The sequence below is a fragment of the Watersipora subatra genome, chromosome 8 (genome assembly GCF_963576615.1).
Source record: "Watersipora subatra chromosome 8, tzWatSuba1.1, whole genome shotgun sequence".
NCBI classification, from domain to species: Eukaryota; Metazoa; Bryozoa; class Gymnolaemata; order Cheilostomatida; family Watersiporidae; genus Watersipora; species Watersipora subatra.
Window position 1 is genome coordinate 21,262,669 of NC_088715.1, and position 8,928 is coordinate 21,271,596.

The window sequence follows — 8,928 nt, forward strand, 5'->3', positions numbered from 1 at the left end:
CTTCAAATCAACAAGAAATTTTCATTTCTTTCCTATATTTCAACACGGTTCTTCTATGGAAACTTTTTTCAGTATGAACGCTAAGTGCATTATTGGAAACTCTCAAAAGGTCAAGGTCTAACAGCTGCTCTAAGATGAGTGATGATGAGACCTCACAAAGCTGATTAAGGGTAATCAATCTATATGGAAGTTTAAGGCAAACTATTTCTAAACGGCTATAGGGCTCTTTATTATGTAGATGGCTCAAACACTGCTTTTACACTAAACACTTTGTACAAAAATATCACTGAAGAACAGTGATTGGTAATAACAGCAACTGGCAGCACAGTGAAATGATGATATTTTCATCCTGTCACAACTTTCAAGTATCCATTTTTACGGTCAGTTCTATACTTGGCAGCAATTCTGATTAAAAATAGCAGCCGTGAAGAAAGATTTTAAGATAACAACTTATTTAGAAAAATTACCCTAAATAAAAAGAAATGCTGATTTGGCCAAAAGAAGAGCCATTGACCATTAAAGACAGTAGTACTTAGTTATTTTACCGGTGAATTAAATATTAAACTATATATTTATATCTAAAATTATGTTTAGTTTATTTATTATATAATTTATTTAATGTATAATGTTATACATTAAGTAAAATATTAAATATTAGATTAATATATAGTATTTATATATAAATACTTATATTATATTATATATACTATTATAAATATAACATTAAATTATATATATTAAATAAATCATGCTTCATTGATCAGTGAATATGCCAGAAAAAGCTTTTTAGTATCATCAGGTGACTGGTACATAGCATGGTATATTTGAAGTTGTTTGTTCTAAATGCTACAGTTTCTAATGTATTTAAACAGCTATGTCATGTTAATCTACACATAGCGTAGCCAGTCCTGTTAAGCATGAGATAATGTTCATGATTTATTTAAATAACACTTTAATTTTTAGTTTCATGCAAGATGCTTAATTATTATTGTGTATTGCTTACCTAATTAACAACGACAATACTGGTTAATTCTGTAGCGTTATGTGAAAAATAACATTGCAAGAAAACGTTTTCATAATTCTCTTCAAAAAATGTCTGGTGATCATGCTACAACAATGTTGCAGAAAGGTTTTACAGAATTTTGTGCAAAAATATAATCGTAAAATTTTATGGAATTTTACGGGAATAAACTTTGCTAATATCATCATAACGCTGTTAGAGAAAAATGTTATTAAATCTCCAGCAATGTTTCTTTAAGGTTACTTTGCTTAAATGCCCATGACATTGACATGCAATGTACCAGGAACATTGAAGTCAACATCCTTTCTAAATGAATTCCGATGCAATGCTACAGGACAGTTACTTCAGAATGTTGGAGTTGGAACATCCATAAAACATTGATATTGGAATCCATTGACATTGGCATTTATATAAAATTTGAAATATTATGGTGTGACATAATTTTCACTTCTCACCGAATGTCACAGTATTAATTGTTACGGGAAAAATATTTTTAGTGTTTGAAAAGAATCAATGTTATATGAATGTAAATGTATTCCTAACATTTACATGCAATGTACAACAAACAAACAGTATTGCACAATAAAATTTCTACTCTTAAATAAATGTTGCAACAATGTTCTCACGTGAATTGAAAAGCCAATAAAAGGCTCAATATAAAACTTCTTGTAGCACTAGTTTATGACAAACACTTCGAGTTTTACCGAAGACCCCGTATCAAATATAGATGCTCGCTACTTTACAGTTTTGGTTCGGCTTCGTCTAATCATCTAGTCGTAATCTGATCATGTGACCCAATACTTTGCAAATAATTTCTGCAGCACTTTTTGATTATCACAGGTGACCAACAGGCCCATCATGATTATCAGACAATGATAGGTACTTCTTCGAGCTAAGGTTAGAAAATTAAACAAATTTTTACGGTAAGATAAAAGATACCAGTGCTAAAAGTGACAGCATTACAATGACAATTACACAGACATGTAGGAACAATAGACAGGGCTTTATTGAGTGCATGAAGTATATTTGTGAAAATATTTTGACGAATGAGGTTGCACGAAAGTGTAAACAGAAACCGTCTTTTACAACTACGTCCCATTTGAGCCATTTTGGAAAGAGATTCTAATCTACAGCGGTTTTGTGATAGCGGCAATGAACTGTTTCTCTTGTAATGTTGTTTAATAACCTCTTCAGTGTAAAATTTTATTTTTGATAGCTAGCCTTTTCAGAACTTTCTCGATAGTTTAATAAATATACTGGAACAAATTTTTAAGAACCTACTTAACTTTAATTTTACTACCTCAGCCAGGAAGACGTGATCTAATGTTTGGAAGTTGTCGCCCTTGAATAATAACAAACTATTTAAAATTAGATGGAATGACTTACATGGAAATTAAAGGTTTCATTTATTTTAATTTAAATTTTAATATTTTATTTTAATTTGAAGTTTTATTTTAGCTTAAAGGTTGACTTGCAACAAAAATCACATTGCAGTTATTTGGAATCAAAAAACTCACCATGTCTTACTCTGCTGTGTTGTCGGTACAAAATATGTGGAAATGCGATTAAAAGCTCTTAAAATCTTACCAACAAACAGTTAATCGCTGCCATCATGAAACCGCCGTAGATTGGAATCTCTGTAATCACAATTTTGCATATCTTTCACCTACAACACAGCAGAGTAAGACATGGTGAATTTTTTGATATATATATAAATATATATATAAATATATAAATATATATATCTATTTCCAGGTTAATTTTTTAATTAGATTATTTTAGCTACTAAAGCTACTAAAAGCTCAAAAACAAACAGTTACTCGCCGCCATCACAAAACCGCCGTAAATATGAATCTCTTTTCAAAACAGCTCAAATGGGACGTCGTTGTACAAGATGGTTCCTGTTTACACTTTTATGCAACCTCATTCGTCAAGATATTTTCACAAATATACTTCACACACTCAATAGAACCATGTCTATTGTTCTTACACGTCTGTTTTATCGCCATTGTAATGCTGTCACTTTTAGCACTGATATCTTATAACTTACCGTAAAAAATCGTTTAGTTTTTTAACGTTGGCTCGAAAGAGTACATATCATTGTCTGATAATCATGATGAGCCAACCTGTGGTCACCTGTGATAATGGAAAAGTGCTTTCAATTTACATGAGAACATCACGTGACAAAACAATAACCAAATTTAATTACAATGTCAGAGAAATAAACTGATTCCAATCTACCGCGGCTTTTCGTTTTGAGCTTTAAGAGCTTGTAATCACATTTCCACATATCTGGCACCTACATCACAGCAAAGTAAGACATGTTGAACCTTTTGATACTAAATAACTGTAACGTGAATTTTGTTGCAAGTCAACTTTTAATGTTTTATTTATTTTTCATGACAAATATAAAAACAAGCTAAATAATGTAAACAAAATGGGCTAATTTTAAATAAATTATTTCCAATACAATTTTCAATATTCACACTTGCTGAAAACTACTGCGACATTGACTATAAACTGTATTAGAACACGTTTGGCATGAAAGTGGGTTTGTTACAGCGCATGGTTGTGATAAACACTTCACAAGCAATTATTATAGCTATATTTGGATTGTGATCTATAGAAGTTGTTGTTATCATATTGTGGTACCATTTCTGCATATACCATTAGGATCGCTTTAGAAAAACATGTTCTAGAAAGGTTAAGCTTGGTACATTGTACTACAGTTTTACTCAATTCATTAGATGATCATTCTGTAAAATGTTATCAGAATGTTTGATGTAGTCTACATAATTACATCTCACTAGTTCTCTGCTTGTAACATTTTTGTGAAGTAATATCTTTGAGACAATATCGTGGAAGGAATACTTGTAGAGTTTTATGTAAAACTCTTCCAATATTGAGGGAAAATGGTGCCAGACCATTTGATGAACGTGCCAGTAACGCATTTCCACAATGTGGCAGGAATGTTGAACTTTAGCTCAAGTTGCGAATGTGACAAATAGAGTTTACTGCAACTTTAGGTCTTCCAAGCTTGACAGTGTGCTCCGTTTAGATGATCGTATCGTAATCTCTTAAGTTGAATGAATCACATTCTCTGTGCATGAGATAAAAAGCAACATTAACCTAATCTGCATTTTCTCCTAACATGCTGCCCCAAATAGCTACGATGCTGCACGTATATAGTTTTTTGAGGGTATAAGTAAATATATCAATATGAAAAAACGTATATATGTTTTCTCTTTTCTGAATTTTGTAGCTGTCACTGGTAACATTGAGTAAAGTTTTGTTTAATTTGACAGCAAACAATGGGAATGTTGGTGATTTGACTTTCTATAGTCATATATATTATATTGTAAAAGGAAACAAGGTTTCAAACAGTTCAAAAGCTTTGATGTCATTCAGATTTTCATTTCTCACAGAACTCTTCATAAAAGCGTGGATGGTGTTATTTTGCTAAACCATATAAATTTATTTCTGGTACAAAATAATCTTTTTTTTCTAGAGTTTTTAATGAGTTCTACTATCTGGACCACTGCTCTTACTACTGTTTGTGTTCTTATAACCCTAACACCAGGATCCAATTAATGTTCAAAACAGAATAATTTAGACAAGTTTTATACGAGGTTAACTTAAAAAAATTGAAAAGCCCACTTTCCCTTAGTCCACAAAATATAGTTTTTGCATTAAAAATTTCTTACGAGATGGTGGGATGTTCAGTTGTTTCTCACGACATCACACAGGTCAATAGTAGAAGCAGTTGACAAAAAATTTATTCATAGAAATACCGCCGAGAGAATTCAGCCTCAACTGTTTGAGTGATTTAAGGTGCATGAAACCGTAAATCAATTTAGATGATGTCTAGCCAGTAAACATATGAACGGTGTCTATAAACAGTACGCTATTATTTACATGCATCGTATTGTAAGCATTTTTATTTTGAATAAGTTGTATTCAACTTCTCCACTGTGTTGGAAGATACCAGTTTTATTTGTATCCCATTTTAAAGAATAGAGAAAGCATAATATTATTATGCTTTATTAGTTATCTTGAGGTGTTGACTGATGCTCTAAAAAAAGAATCAAGAAGATTGACCCTACCTAGAAGGTCTACCTAATAAAGAATCAGAGGAAAACCCTTCGATTTAAAAAAAATCGACTTAATGTTCATGTGCTGGAGTTGTGCACCCTTACCGCCGTTACGTACAATGATTGTTTTGGCTACGAGATAGGAAACGCTTCTCGCGATAGTAAATAATTTACAGACTAGCTCTGGTTTCTCAGGAAAATCAAGCAAACATTGTGTGGTAAAGGCATTTGCCCACAACCCCTCGCCGTGATTTTTCAAAGCAGAAGAGCAGATTTTGACTATTGTTCTTCAAATTTTAACCCAATCTCCACGGATATGCTCCGAAGATCCGCTGTTCAACGAACGGCGCGTGTATAGTCTATATGCGACATCCGCGATTGCAGTTCGTTTAGAATAAGAAATGAGAATGTGAATTTTTGTTCATTCATCGTTTTTCTTTTGTGTATCTACTGCAGCATTTAGTTGATTTTCATGATTATCGTCACTATTAACAGACTGTAAGTTCACTACAGCCATAATCTTAAAAAAGAATAACTTAACCGTGCTGCTCTTGCTGTAAGAAAAGAAAACGATAACTTTTGATTTGATTTTTCTATTGATCTATTATCTTATCTATGATTATATTTTATGATTAATATAATAATCATGATGCATATTATACAAAATAATAATATAACTGCGTATAGAATAAATGATGTAACTAATATAATTTCTAGAAAGTGATAGCAGAATGTTGCGAAATAATAGATGCGTGTAATTATTTTATTCTAAAACTAATCTACACGTCAGAGGGACTGGTTCGGAATTCTCAGAGCAATGATTGTAAGGCCCAATTTGATTGTTCTATACTTCCAGGAATTAAACCAATTGAAACGCCGTGATTGTTATAGGAGAGCGCATTAGTTGGCTTAATTGACCAATGGCACACAAGTCGATTTCATACGTCATATATTGATGATTACCAAAACACTCATGTTTTTTGGGAGACCTGTGTTTGGCTGGCTATATCTCAGCTTCTGGTTGGTCAATCTCCTTAATTCTTTTTTTAGAACATCAGTCAACACCTCAAGATAAATAATAAAGCATAAAAATATTATGCTTTCTCTATTCTTTAAGCTTTTATATTTACTTAGTCGTACATTGCCGATTCAACAAAAAATGTATCTTTACATCAATGCTTGGTAAAGTTAGTATGTATATTGGTTCCCTTAATTTAAACTGTAAGTGTATACAGACTCTTGTAGACTTGAACATCATTATTCGAAAACACAGCAGAAATTTAGGTGTCCTGGCAAAAAAGTATGCCTGAAACACCTTAATGTCTCATCCACGCATGTGGGTCCTGCCATCATCTGGCAACGACATCATCATGGACGAGTTCAACCTAATGAGTCAAGACATTGCAAACCCTGAATTAATGACCAAAAGACTATTGCTGCAACTTCACGACTGCAAAAAGTTTAGAAGACAAGCAGGCTAAGCATCAGGCAGGACATTTCTGCTATCACTGTGTTATCTGAAGTCACTAATTATCGTGTTTCAACAACGCGTGGTGCTGCAGGTTAAAACATCTTGAAAACATTCTACTTTTTGGTTTAAGATTTTACTTGTTTTACATTTTATACTATCATATTAATGATTTACTATAGAGCTGTTATTGCACTGTGTTTATTACGCCTCATAATGAAGATTGGCAGCTTTTTTAGCAGCTTTTACAATCAACTTTGTCTTTTTGTGTTATTGTAATGTATTTATCATGTCTCTTAATACAGATTGGCATTAGACACTTTTACAACTGAATTTGTCTTTTGGATAGATACTCAGCACATAGCTCTCCTCGCCGTTTAGAATCATATAACTTTGACAATATTAATTTTTACTTACTATCTGACGCACTGATACCTTTGTTGCTAGCTAGCTAGTTCAGACAATTACTGCTTGACTGCTTGAACTCTTGCTGACCATAATTGCCCATTGAATGCCCTAACTGTGTACTTAAAATTGTACTAATTTAATTGACAAGCACTAAATGACCCATGACCTTAGATATAAACTATCTTACTTGGAAGAACTGCAATATTGCGCCTGTGAGAAGTCTTTGGAAACCCAAACCTTGCTTGCGGTAGATATTCCTTTTTTATAATCTCTACTATAAAAAATCCATCCAACACAACGGTTGAAAGTTTGTTTTTAAGAGAATAAAGTTTAATAGATTAAAAATTCTAACACCCGCACCAACTGACTGCTTTGGGAAACTTCAGAACTTTTGTTAATAATTTTTTTTTCATTTTTTTGGCAGATCTGACAGTGTTTAACAGCACGTTCAATTATCAAGGTACTAGTTAGTTGTAATTAAACGTTTTTTATTCTTTACATCCTTGTAAAAAAAAACAATAGAGACTGGTGAATATGCTTTTGGTGAAAACTAAAACAAAACACAAGTAAATGCATTTTAAAAACAATTCTATGAAACTAGCATAAACCACTAGAAAAAGTGAAAAAACTGACATATTAGCTTTGTTCTACTGGATATCGAACTTAAGTAGTCCCATAGACCTAGCAGCCACCCAGAGAGTACTTTTGTTCACGCACATATCTACGATAGGATCTTCAGTCGAGATCTCGGAGAATTTAGGGTGAGTGATTCTTCCTCTTACATCACCTGTCAAGTAGACAAAATTCTGAATTTGAACTTTTCCCATGTAAAAGGTAAGTGTAAAGTTGATAGGCAATAACTTGCTTTATACCATATATTTTAAACCAAACAAAGACAGAAGCAGAAAAATTGTATCTTGTGAAAAAGAGCAAAAACATAATGATTGCATGCAGGCATTAAATAAATAATATTTTATGAAAATATCATATGATTAAAGGTTACTTGGCACAGTGATGCGAGTAACACAAACACACATACACTCATACGCACATACATGCACGCCTGAATACTCACATGCCTACACACACATATACGCATGCACATACACACATTCGGCCGCACACCCACAACCACACATACACACACACGCAGTCTTGTAAACGCATGCAATTGGGGACACGATATTTTTACCATCACTTTGAGGACAATTTTCATCTATCATTAAGAGCTTTAAAAAATGACATATTAAAACATTTTTTGTTGGGTTTACAAATGCACTGATTTTTGGAGCTGTCATCTTATCCGTTTTTCAGTTATAGCTCATGAGAATTTAACATTAACTTTGGGGACATCACATCACACACATGTATGAATTTTTTATCTAATAAACGGGGACTTTTGCGTAGAGAAGATAACTCTGGCTTATTTTTGTTTTTTTCAACCATTTTGGAGTTGTCGGTACGTGATACTTTTACCACACTTTCGTAAATGTGCTTGAAAAGTTATCCATCACTTAATTTTTCCCCAAATGTCAACATAGAAGTTTAATAGTTCTTTATTAAACCTATTTAAAGTACTAATTCTACACATGTATGGTGCGCAAAGGTTGAATCGACCTTAGACTTTTATGTTTAGTAATAAATTCAGTGTAATCAATTGCTTCACAGAATTTACGGTGATCTGTTCAAGTTAAGGTTTTGAACTGCAAACAGCCAGGCCTGGATTGCAGGCTGATGTCTATCTAGATTTAAGACTTTTCAACATTTAACGCGAGTATGTTCAAGGTAAACATTTTAACATAGTTTTCATAGAACTCTTAAGCCCTGAATAGGCAACAAATTTAATTACTATAATCGATAAAGTATTTTGCTACATCTCAGTTTATCACTACCAAAAGCAGCTATCAGAAAATTTACATTGCGTGATCATGAGTTAACTT